The sequence below is a fragment of the Lutra lutra genome, chromosome 2 (assembly GCF_902655055.1).
Source record: "Lutra lutra chromosome 2, mLutLut1.2, whole genome shotgun sequence".
Lineage (NCBI taxonomy): Eukaryota > Metazoa > Chordata > Mammalia > Carnivora > Mustelidae > Lutra > Lutra lutra.
The window spans coordinates 111,532,497-111,545,606 of record NC_062279.1 but is presented as its reverse complement, the minus strand read 5'-3'; the positions used below and the strand labels follow the sequence as shown (position 1 = coordinate 111,545,606).

General features: G+C 33.0%; 1 long non-coding RNA gene across 1 annotated transcript in view; it reads left to right on the top strand.

The window, feature by feature from the left end:
- The window catches only part of LOC125094292 (uncharacterized), a 154,593-nt gene extending 144,435 nt beyond the window's left edge, over positions 1-10,158 (top strand). The window contains exon 4 of the long non-coding RNA XR_007125441.1: positions 9,926-10,158. This is a non-coding gene — a long non-coding RNA (uncharacterized LOC125094292). The remainder of the gene's footprint in view (positions 1-9,925) is intronic.
- The last annotated feature ends 2,952 nt before the right edge of the window (positions 10,159-13,110 follow it).

Genomic DNA, 13,110 nt, shown 5'->3' with positions numbered 1-13,110 from the left:
CTCAGCATAAAAAATATATTTGTCTTTCTAAGTAACATATTTATATCCCAAAACACTCAGTTTTCTGGGGAGTCTCTTTATGACTGCAGTTTTCTTTATGGGAACAGCAGTGATGGAAAAAGAAAGAATAGAAAACAGGCACCTTGTTAGCAAGCAATAAGCTTTTGGTGTCCTACCCTTTTCAGGTTCCCCAACCCTGGTTAAAATGACTTTAACTGAACTAACTTATATTAATAAAAATATATTCCCCTACTATGCCAAGGTATTAGATGACTTCACCCAACTGTGTAAAGGATCCTTCTTGAGGATTGTTCTCAGGGTATCATAATTTCTTTTACTTTGCTTTTTTTTTTTTTTTTTTAAAGATTTTATTTATTTATTTGTCAGAGAGAGGGGGACCAGGCGGGGGGAGCGTCGGGCAGAACAGAAGCAGTCTCCCCACTGAGCAGGGAGCCTGATGCTGGACTCTAGGCCCAGGACCCAGGGATCATGATCTGAGCTGAAGGCGGAGGCTTAACCGACTGAGCCTCCCAGGCATTCCCATACTTTCAGGAATATATCAAATTATATCTCTTCTAGAGAAAAGGCCAGGAAGACAAGAGACTTAAAACCATTCCATGTAGGAAGAATGAACAGAACTGTCACCACTTATGAGGAAAAGGAAAGCCTCAGGGGAATGGTTGGAATGCTCTTCAACTATCTCAGGGCTCTTTCCCGGAAAAGAGTTGAATTTGTTCCACATAGACCTAAAAATGAGCGCAGAGCTACCAGCTGGCACTGTAATGGAAGGATTTAGTTTAAATATAATGATGAATTTCCCTCTATCAGTCAGATCTGCTCAAAGAAAAAAATTGACAACTTGAGATGTAGTGAGGGGTTTGAGAATAGCCTGGATAACCGCTTGACAAGGGGTGGCTCTTCTATTAGGGGTGTGGTTGGATTTAATTACCTTCAATAATCTTTCCAAATATGAGAGTCTATAATTTGTTTTAACCTTGTGTCAGATTTGTTCTAAAGAGCAGAGGTCTGGAATAGCTGTTGTCTTTACTTTTTTTTTTTAAGAGATTTGTACACTTATTGTACAGCAATTCCATAATTGTCTGTATGAGTAAGATATTTACTATTTCATGCCAGGTATGAAATTAAAGAATCAAATCATCTTGTTTTACCTATGTAATCTTTAAATGGAAATATCTTCATGGAAGGCATTACGGCGTGTTCATAAAACTTCATTTGAGACTTTAGTGGTCAAAATTTGTGGCCAGTGGTGAACTTGTATTCTAAAGTATGTAAATATTTAATATTGGTTGTCTAAATCACTCTATGTTGCCCTCTTTGGTATGAAGAGTAGTGTTTTGGAGCTTTCTCTTCTTTTCTCTTACATCCTGATTCTAGGTGTTGCTTGGCTTATGAATAAATATAGTAATTTTCAGACATGTGAGATTTGAAATTAGGTCTACCTGGGGATTTGTCTTATTTCTTGAGATAAGATGTCAAATGACTTACATGGGCTTTAGAGATTAAAAAGTAAGGATTTAGAGATATATTGGATTTGTTTGCTCCACATAATTCCTTCCAGGTTCTTTTGTATTATCACTTTCTCTGACTTTAGTAGTAGTTGGGTAAGAAGTAATGGATAAAGGAAGAAGTAATTTTTGCTAGGGGAAAAAAGGGGTATCTGGCTTAAGTCGTCTCTGATTTGCTTCAGTTGCAAGATTGTAAATGTATTTTAAAAATTAAACTCTATTAAGAAATATGAGAAATTGGAAAATAAAAAATATAAAGTTGCTTTTAAAATGAAAAAATGGAAAAAATGTAAAGAATCTTTTCTCTTTTAGCCCACTTTTAGAATTAACCTCAGGGAATAACTGGAGCTAATGCTCTCCCACTGGTGGGTCCTCAATGTATAGACATATTTGAGTAATACCCTCAACTGTGAAAAAATATTATAGTGTGAGAGGTAAAATTGTGAAATTTTGTGTCTTATTCAATGTAACATTTTCTGTGCTAAAACAGAACAAATCATGAGAAACTGTTGAGGAAAAGTGGGAATAGACACCTTTATAACTGAGCATGGCATATTATGAATGGTCTGTAGATGGAGCTCTTTGCAAAGTTTTCATGCAGAGTATGCTGCCAGCATCTGGATATTTGTTCTTGTTTACGGCCTTTTAAAACTTACCTTTTTCCTTAGACTTTGTTTTATAATCTGTTTGAAATATAAGCTTAGACAGTATGTTTTTAAAATGCCAAAGAATTAAGGAAAAATTATACAAAAGTTACGATTTTGAAGTCATATTTCTGCAGATGGTAGCTTAATTTATATCTTAAAAGAACCCTTAGCAGTTGTCCTTATTTTGTTATCCTCTGACTCTTCCATGGCCTCATTTTTGGTCATAGTGATCATAGTTCATTATATAATGTTCATGGTGGACATCCTCCATTAATTGTGCTTGATACCTCTTTTTCCATGGCTATCATATTTATCTTTCCTATTTATTTTCCTTTCAGATATGAGATACCGCATGCAGAAAAAAAAAAAACACAAAAACCCACGTATCTTTCAGATGTATATTAGCAATGCTTTAGAGCTGTTTTGTGATCCAAAGGAAATATTTTCTGTAGCAATCTGTTATGTAATTTTATTTTTAAAATAATGAGTGTCTATATCCCCTCTTTTAACCTCTCCCTTCATATATTTATTGAAAGGAATTTACTGTCACTCTTAGTATACAGTTGCTAAATCTTCTTGATGTTCTATAGTTCCTCATTTTTCACATTTATACATGTATGCTTTATAACCCTAGGATTGCTTTAGGAATGGAGCTTCGTATTTATGTAATATTTTAAGATGGATAGGGGCATGTTAACTTTTAAAAACCTTGCTTATTTAGGATTCAGGGTGAACTCTTTATGAGAAATAATTTTCAATATTTTCTCTATTTCCTTGTGTTTTAGTTAAGCTGCCCACTGAACAGTTGCCTGAGATAACACAGTCATAATCATGTCTGGTTATATTTTTAACTCTAAAAATTTAGATCACCAAGCTTAAAGTCATTCTAAACCACAGGTGAGATAGTCCCCAATGTGAATAAAACATATCCTGTCATATCTACTCTTTAATTCATTGTTATGTGATAGTTTAATTATGATGTTTAATCAAGCTTCAGAGATGCTGTGGTAAGAATCTTGTCAACCTTTCTTGTTATAAGCAAGCTGCTTGCTCATTTTTTTAAAAAAATTAAGTTATAAAGAACACTGCATATACACTGGAAAATATCATCTTAACTCCATTTAATTGTAAACTGAAATCCTAAAGCTTTACTATCCAAAGCAAAAACTAAGATGTATGCAAATTTCAGGTGGCATATTTTGGTGTAGTTAATAACCATTACTTTGCTATATTTGTTTGTATGTTTTTAACTACACACAAATATGTATACATATGTTAGGGATGAGGTTTGGTCAGAATATTGGGATGGCTTTAAAAAAAGAAAGAACAATGTATGTCTGATTACAGTTGAGTGAAAAAATGTTAAACATACCCATGAATTGTAGTAATGAAATTGTTTTTTCTTTTTTTAAATAAACAAAAAACAAATGGTTACAGTTATTCAATGAGTCTCTTTAAATACGGAATTTTTATAGCTTGATACTGAGTTTTGAATAGCCATTTAAAATACTATAATAATTATTGGTCTTTTATTATATAGAAATTCACCAGATTAATAGTTTGCTTTGTATTGAACTGGATCTTTAGGGAAGATCAGCTTACCACCTTTTCTTGAGAAAGATGAAGATGTACCAAGCTCTTGATGACTTTGGTTATACTAGTACTTTCCACATATTCTGTTAACCTGGCATTAACATTTTAAATCCAGATTGAGTCCATTTGCTTTAATTTGGATGTTGATGGGCAGGAAATGTGGACCTCTGCAAGTAATCACTCTCCTTCTTCTAGCAGGAACACTTCTAGAAAACCTTGCTGAACTTCCAGTATCTCCCCATCCGTAACCATTCCTGACGAGGCACTCCTCAATTGCTCCCACAGTACCCTGTGCTTAACTTTTCCATTACACTCATACCACTATATTGTCATCACCTAGTCATTGCTCTCTTTCCTTTCTCCCTAACAGTTGAAGAGCAAGAGTATGTCATATATTACCACAAAGATTAACCTGGTGAATAGATAGTTGGGTATGTGATAATTATTAACGAATACACAAGGTTTTATAGAATCTGGCTGTATACACATGGTCTCCCTCAAAGCAACAAGCCCACTAATGAGGAAGTTATTCTTGCAACTACCATTTCTATACATGCCCATTTATGTATGTGAATTTAGAAACTTGAATCTTTTTTCCCCTGAAACTAGCAATAATATCAGTGTGAAAATCTTTTATCTATAATTTGCCTTCAGCCACTTAAAATGAATAGTTATTTTCTTTCATGGTGGTATACTTTTACGTTTCTTTGATATTCCTTTTAGAATATGATTTTAAAAATCATACGTATTTTAAAAGGCAAATAACTTGTATTATTTTGTCAACATAATATTGTCTTGAATAATTATTTCTAGATGAGATTTGGAGGGATACAATGAGTGGCATTGTCATAGTACTCTATGAATGAATGGAAATATACTGTAAAACTGTCCATTTGGTTTTATGCTTTAAGTAATGTGGATTGTTTTCTCGGCACTGTAGTGAAATCATCTGAAATCCATTAAAATCCACTTGGAGCCCATGAAATTCAGAAGACAGAGAAATCATTTAATCCCCTTATGGCATAATAGAGCAAAAGAAAATCTTACATGGTACCAGTGATTAAAATCCTAGCTCAGTAGTCTTCTCAGTCATTTGGTTTCTTCTTCGTTTACCCCTACCTTTGTAGATGAGACCCTTGAGATTTTGGTTTAATTCTCACCAGCTTTAACATGATCCCAAATGCCACGGAAAAATGCCCTATCCATTGCTACATTGATTTTTCTCTTAGTCACTTATTTGCATGTTTAAGAGATTATCCCAGGAACTTAGAAAGGTGTTTTCCCCCCTCCTCTCAAAAATCTGCTATTCAAGAGCCCCATGAACATCTTAAATTACTTCCTTTACCACCTTGCCACATCCTCTTTCAAACCTTTTTGTCTCGAATTCTGCGGTCAATTATCCTATTTGAGACTGATGAATAAGAACTATTCATAGATCTCTCACTAACCCAGCAGATTAAGAGTCTCTCTGGGTATTTCCAGTGCTGAAAAATTAGACTGAATAGAATAATACTTAATTGAAATTTTTGGAATGAAATTCTATATAATATATAACATAATGCAATATAATATATAAATATATAATATAGAACATAAGTAACATAATATATACATACACACACCCAGAAAGCTATGACGTCTTTGAACACTATATTTTCTTTTAAAAAATGTTAAAAACAAAATTTATTTTATATTGATAATGTTAAGTGTAACATAGGGGAAAGCATCATTAGTGAAGCATGAACCACAAAGACACAAACTGAAAAAGACTGACTTAGGTATTGTTACACAGAAAAAAGGTTTGCAGAGAATAGTGGCTATGATTAGAATTTAAGTGAACACTCTTGTTACTAAAATGGGTTATACACATTTTTACAGGGAAACAGGGCTGGGTTTTTAAAATAATCTAAGTCAGAGTTAACTCACAGTGGATTGTGGTCAGCCAAGGAAAAACAGCACAGCTAATTAAAACAGAAAAACAATGAAATCATACAACTCTTTGGGTTCTTTATTTTGAATGTCGGGGTGTGAAGAGAGGCAGCTTGGTAAGAGGAATGTGGTGATGTTGATGGCAACTTGAGGCAATTTTGAGCACTTCAGATATGGAGAGTATTTTTTAAAAATCTAAATTCCCTACTAAAAATGCTTTTCCTTTTGGCAATTTTCCATTAGTTCACCAACACTTTTCAACAGGAATTAGAGTCCCCACAACTTACAAATCACAGAAAATCTAAACTAAAATGGGAAATTGATTTTCCTAGGATAAATGAACAAGAATAGGAAAAGAGAAGTGAAGTGAAGTTTAAAATATCCATATTTTTAAAGGATATAAGTGCATATATATATATAATATACATAAATATCCACACTTTAAAGGGTGTGTGTGTGTATATATATATATATGCATGTATATTTATATATTAAAATATATGTATATATTAAGATATATACATATATACTTTTTATTGGTAATTTAGCTACTGACAACTTAAGTGCATATTTTCTTCCTCAGTAATATATTTTCATATTTCCTTGGTAGTCTACTTAGAATCTGATTAAATAAAAGTTGTGTTTGATTTTTAAAGGTAACTTCTTGAATTATTAATTTGTCAATGTATGGCTGTCATCAATAATTATTTTTTATAATTTAGATGTTGATGGGCAGGAAATACGCCTTATATGAGATCATATATATACACACACATATAACATATACTTGAGTTGCCAGTAGTGAAGGGAAATTAAATGATGAGCATAGTGTGTGTGTGTATGTGTCTGATCTTGGAAAGGTAGAAAAGAAGAAGTAGAAAAAAAAAAGTAGAAAAAAGGAAGCAGGAGGAAAGAGAAAATGGATGATCCAAGGACAACTTGGTTCCTCGAATGGATGGAGGATGGGAGAAGGCAGTGTGCTATTAAGTTACTTTCTTATTATGAATAAATATTTATTTATAGTTTATAAATATAAATATATAGTTTATATATATTTATAAATATATGAATAAATATTTATTTATAGTTTATCAGTTCCACTTTCAGGACTGGCAAATTCTTTAAAAGATGTTCTAATCTACACTGTGTTAGTCTTGCTGACCTGGATCTATAGTACATGCTCTAGTGCAAAACTAGAGTTCAGAACTGCTGGGTTATAGCACTTCTTCAAAACTTTTCTACAAAACTCTTTTTTTTTTTTTTAAGTACAGAATTTTGCTGCTAACTGTTCTACATGGTCTTTGTTCTGCTCTTTTAAGTAGGCAGTTCTACTAAATATGACATAATGGTAAAGCAACACAAATCCCTGTTTGTTTTAACACTATTTTTTAAGAGCAGTTTTAAGTTCACAACAAAATTGAGAGGAAGGTATAGTGATTTCTCATATACCTCTGTTCCCACACTTGCATAGCGTTCTCCATCATTAAAATCTCTTACCAGAATGGTTCATTTGTTACAACTGATAAACCTACATTGATAAATCTTTATCACCCAAAGTCCATACTTTACACTAGTGTTTACTCTTGGTGTTTGCATTCTATGGTTTTGGACAAATGTATAATGGCATGTATCCACCATTATAGTATGATACAGAGTGTTTTCATTACCCTAAAAATCCTCTGTGCTCCACCTATTCCTCCCTTTTTCCCCCGCTAGCCCCTGGCAACCAATGATTTTTTTACTGTAAATATAGTTCTCCCTTTTCAGAATGTCATATAGTTGGAATCATATAATATATAGCCTTCAGATTGACTTCTTTCACTTAATAATATCCATTTAAGTTTCCTCTGTGTCTTTTCATGGGTTGATAGCTAATTTCTTTTCAGTGCTAAGTAACATTCCATTGTCTCGATGTACCAGGATTTGTTTATTCATTCACCTCCTGAAAGTTGTTTTGTTAGCTTCCAAGTTTGGGCAATTATGAATAAAGCTGTTATAAACACCCACGTGCAGGTTTTTGTGTGGACACAAGTTTTCAGCTCCTTTTGGTAAATACCAAGGAATAGGATTAATGGATTGCATGATAAGATCATGTTTAGTTTTGTAAGAAACTGCCAAATGATCTCCCAAAATGGCCATACCATTTTGTATTGCCACCAACAATGAATAAGAGTTCCCGTTGTTCCACATTCTTGCCCACATTTGGTGTTGTCAGTGTTCTGGATCTTAACTGTTCTAATAGGTGTATAGTGATATCTCATTGTTTTAACTTGCATTTACCTGAATACATAAGATGTTGAGCATCTTTTTGTATGCTTATCATGAATTCTTAATTGCTCCATTGAAATAGAAATAACTCAGAAGTACTTCAGAAAGAGTGACTTTATACTATACCAATTATTATTTACTCACTATCTTACAGATGTTAACAACTAAATACATGTGAAAAGCATTAAGAATTCTTTTCTTTTTGTTTTGGTTGGTATATATCTCTGAAATTAAAATGGGAATAATGGAAAACATTTCACTATATATGCAAATATTATTTTATATGTGTTAAAAGCTACATATATAATGCCGTCTATACAAAGCATTGGAATTTAGCTATTTTGTATTTTACATATAATAGCAATTTGGAAGTAATATGGACTTAAGTCTATCTTTCTAGAAGAACTCCTTATCAACATAGAGAACATAGCACCTCAAAAGAAGATAACCCATTCTACTCTTTCTCATCTCTAATTATTAAAACAATTATTCTACTATAGAGTTATAATTTGCCTTGCAAAATCCTCTTCCATAGAGTAGGAATCCATATTTAAAGTGTGGTTAAAAAATTTAAAAAGGGTGATTGTGTCCCAACTTGTCTTTCTGTAATTCTTTTAATGATGCATGAATGATTCATTTATAGACTTCAGTACCCTCTTTCCCCCTTCTAATTGAGTCCATTTTTTCAAATTTTCTTAGGATTTATGATCTGATGAGTACAGAATAAAGCAGGATTACTAGTCCCTGATCTGTACTTTGTCTGTACCAACATAACCAATAATTGCATTAGGTTTTGAAACTAACTCACACTTCTGGATCATAGTAAACCTACTCTTAATTCAGGTTATTAGGATATTTTTTTAATTGGTTGTTATAATCCTGGACTTTAAATACTGAAGTGTGAAACAAATAATTCATTAATCAATAAATGTTTTTTATTGAGCACCTATTAAATGGCAGGTTCTGCATAATGTTCTGAGGAAACACAATGGTATAGAAACAGTTCTTTCTCTCACAGAACTTAGATTCTCAGAGAACAACAAGACTACAAGTAATGAGCATGGAGTTAATGCTACTTGGTTCAAAGATTGGAAATAAAGTGGGGAGAGGCATCCATGGTTTACAATCCATGTCAACTTTTTGACATGGTTTACATCCATGTCAACTTTTTTCTTGCTACATTTTTTTCTCCTTGAAATATCAATTTCTTTCTTTTTCTTTTTTAAAAGATTTTATTTATTTATTTGACAGAGACACAGCAAGAAAGGGAACATAAGCAGGGGGAGTGGGAGAGGGAGAGACAGGCTTCCTGCCAAGCAGGGAGCCAGATGTGGGGTAGATCCCAGGAGCCTGGGATCATGACCTGAACTGAAGAGAGACACTTAACGACTGAGCCATCCAGATGCCCCTGAAATATCAATTTCTGGGGGGTCTGGGTAGCTCAGTTGGTTAAGCATCTGCCTTGGGCTCAGGTCCTGATCCCATCGTCCTGGGATTGAGCCCTGTGTCTAGGCTTCCTGCTCAACAGGGAGTCTGCTTCTTCCTCTGCCTACTGCTCCCCTCTGCATGTTCTTTTTCAATCTCTGTCAAATCAGTAAAATCTAAAAAAAAAAAAAAAGGAAATATCAATTTCTTCCAGAAACCCCTTATCAATTAACTTATATTGTCACATAGTAAAATTTCATTCAGTTGGAACACTGTTTATTCCATTATTTTTTATTATTGATAATCTGAACAAGATATTATTTTAACTATTTAAGCATGAATTACATTTTCATACTATGCATAGAAACATTTCAGTATGCCCAGTGGTTTCATATATTTCTTTTAGTTTCTCCACTGTCCTCTTCTCTAACCCTTCATTTATTTTCATTTTATAATGATTTTTTTAAAGAAAATCACTAATCTGAAAAGTTAAATTGATTCTTTCTTTCTTTCTTTCTTTCTTTCTTTCACTTTTAGGTGATAATGAGAGTTTGAAGACCCTAGGAAGAATAAACTAGAGGGATGTCAAGACAAGCAAAAAATCCTTTGTGGAAGGAAAATACTTTGACTTAAAGAATCTGGAAACATTTTTTTACCCCCTGTATTAGCATGTCTTTTTGAAACAAAACAAAACAAAACAAAACAAAACAAAACAAAACAAGGCAGGAAGAAATGGAACAAGTTTGATCTATTAAATGTGTTTACATTGACACTGAAGGAGTTTGTTGAGTATTTATTTGTCCATAAATCTACAAATAGAAAGATATGTCAAAATAAATCTGAATAATATTAAATGACCAGTTATAATATCAAACTAATGAGCACCATAATCCATTGGAATTTATAATAAGGTCCCAACTTTTGCAGAAAGTGTTACAATATGTTTGAGTACAATTGGTAATACTTGATTTGTTTTGGAGATATACATTGAAATGAAATGAAACTTTGGTTTTCCAAAAAAAAAATACTGGCCTAGTTGGCCTTTAAAATTGCATGTAGGAGGGTGCATAGTCATTAATTCTTCTCTGTATTATTGAAATAGAGAAGGAAGACTAGATAGCGTGACCCTACATCCTAGATGCCCTGGAATATCCTGGTTTATACCTATTGTAGATTGGTTAATGCCTGTTAATTATTTCAGCACCCCCCTTCATTCTCAATGAAATGAAATAGAAATACATCATTTGGACAGAAATATATCCTCACTTTATTAAAAGATCCAAGAGCTTAATTTTGTCTACACAACTAAAGTAAAACATAATTTTTTTCCACAAAAACTTAGCCTAATGTATAACATTTTGAAAAAGTGGCAAAGATCACAAATTCAACCTGTAGTTTTTCAGTCATAGCTGACTCGACTACTAGTTGATTCCTAGGATAATATGAATACTCCACTTTTAATTTCTTAAGCCAAAATATTCTTTTTGATTCGCTGTGCTCTGAAAAGCTTTGAAGAGCTATCTTAGAGCTTCTAAATATGGATTATCAATATTTAAAAAATATTAGCCATCAACTTTAATCAGTGTATAGCATGAGCAAGCACTAAGAACTTTTTGTGTTATTTTATTTGATCTTCAAAGCAACAAGATGAGGGAGTACTATTATCCCTATTTTACGGCTGAAGAGACTGAAGCTTAGGTTGTGATTTGTGTTCTTTCTATCTTCTACCTTACTGAAGAATTAAATAACATACTTTCTAAATCAGCTAGATAAAACAGATACATCTCAGTTCCTTACCAGTGAATATAATATTAATATTTGCTTCCCGACTTTCATTAAATGTTTAATTATTTCTGAGATATTACATTGTTATATATGGGAATATTGCCCACAGAAGATGTAGTCTTTGCATTCCTTGAGATATTTTTGATTTTATTCTGGAACCAAGCCATACCCTTGGGCATACATATATGGATAATATTGCTTTGGAGCAATAAGAATGTGGTTTTTTTTTTTTTTTTTTTTTTTTTTTTTTTTTTTTTTTAAGATTTTATTTATTTATTTGACAGAGAGAGATCACAAGCAGGCAGAGAGGCAGGCAGAGAGAGAGGAGGAAGCAGGCTTCCTGCTGAGCAGAGAGCCCGATGCGGGGCTCGATCCCAGGACCCTGAGATCATGACCTGAGCCGAAGGCAGCGGCTTAACCCACTGAGCCACCCAGGCGCCCCTTTTTTTTTTTTTTTGAGTGATGTTCTGTGTTATTCCCCAGGTTTTCCTTTAAGAGAAATATGAGAAGAGGCCATGTTGTTCATTTGTTTGTTTTGTTTTTTAGACTACCCTTTGTTCTTTTTCGTAGTGTCCACCAGAGGAAAAGCCATTTTTTTTGAGTTGTTGGTGTGCCTTTTTATTATATGGGCAGTGTGGATTTTGTTTTGTATTGTGTTCTTTTCTTTCTTTCGTGCCCAGAAAATCAGAGCCAAACTTACGGTTCACATTTTGTATTGAACAAAATTTTCAATGCACGTTTCTTGGGCTAACTTTAACTCTGGCTTCCTTTTCTTTCTCTATCCTTACTGGAAAGAACATGGATCTAGACTCAGATCACCTGGGTTTAAGTCCCAATCCCCACTGCTCCTAATTTTGGACCTTTGGGCAAATTCAGGAGCTTTGGGCAAATTCATTAGCCTCTCTTAGTCTCAGTTTCTCATCTATAACAAATGAAGATTGTAACAATAGATTGACTTTGTAAGGTTGTTTTGAGAAATAAACAAGATAATGCATGTGGAATTCTAACACTCTCTGATATATAATATAGTGTGTGTGTATTATTATGCCATTACATTGCTCAATATTTGTGAATCTACTCAAATCTTTTTTATATTGAGGCTTAAAATAAACAAATGTTAAAACATTGCCTTTTTCTCTATATGTAGCATGAAACAAACTTATACTGTCACCAAATTGAACCGTTTCTCAAAGTATATGTTATATCCCGAGTCTACAATCACAAAATATAATACAGATTTTGTTTAGCTTATTGTGTTTATTTTCATAAAATATTTACAGAATTTAGGCAAAAACCAGAGAACTTGAGTGAATGAGTAGCTTTGAATGACATGTAACAGATACTCTGCAAACCTAAGGGAAAGTGATTACATAAATATAAACTTCTGATTCTGCTAGGATAGAAAAGAAATCTATTAAATAAGTAAATATAAGTCTTACAAAAAGAAAAACATGTATCAAATAAATATGGAACTTTGCAGATTCTTAACCTTTTCAAGGACATGAAAATATTTTCCTATACATTGTGTGGGAGGAAGAATTTTAGTTTCAACCACAAAAGCAAGCATGTTCAGGCAACTGAACATATGCAGGAGTGGTTGGACAGGCCCCATTTCTCCAACATGTTCATGAAAGATGGGTTAATTAGGTTAATACTCTGTCCTATGAAAAAAACATTGAGGATAATTAGCTGTTATGGGGACATTGTTTTTAACATTTCCCTTTATTTCTTCAAAGTTCTACCAAGCTATAAAATAAGAAAACATGTTCAGTTGAAGCCTAGAACTAGTGTTAAATTACAAGGGATAAAAGTTGTTTTCATTTTCAATTTGTCTGAGGTTTATTATTAAGAACATTTGCATTGTGCTTACAGATAGTTTTGTTTGTTTTTGGATTTTTAAGGTTTATCCTGGCCTATATTATTTTCTCTTGGCTGAC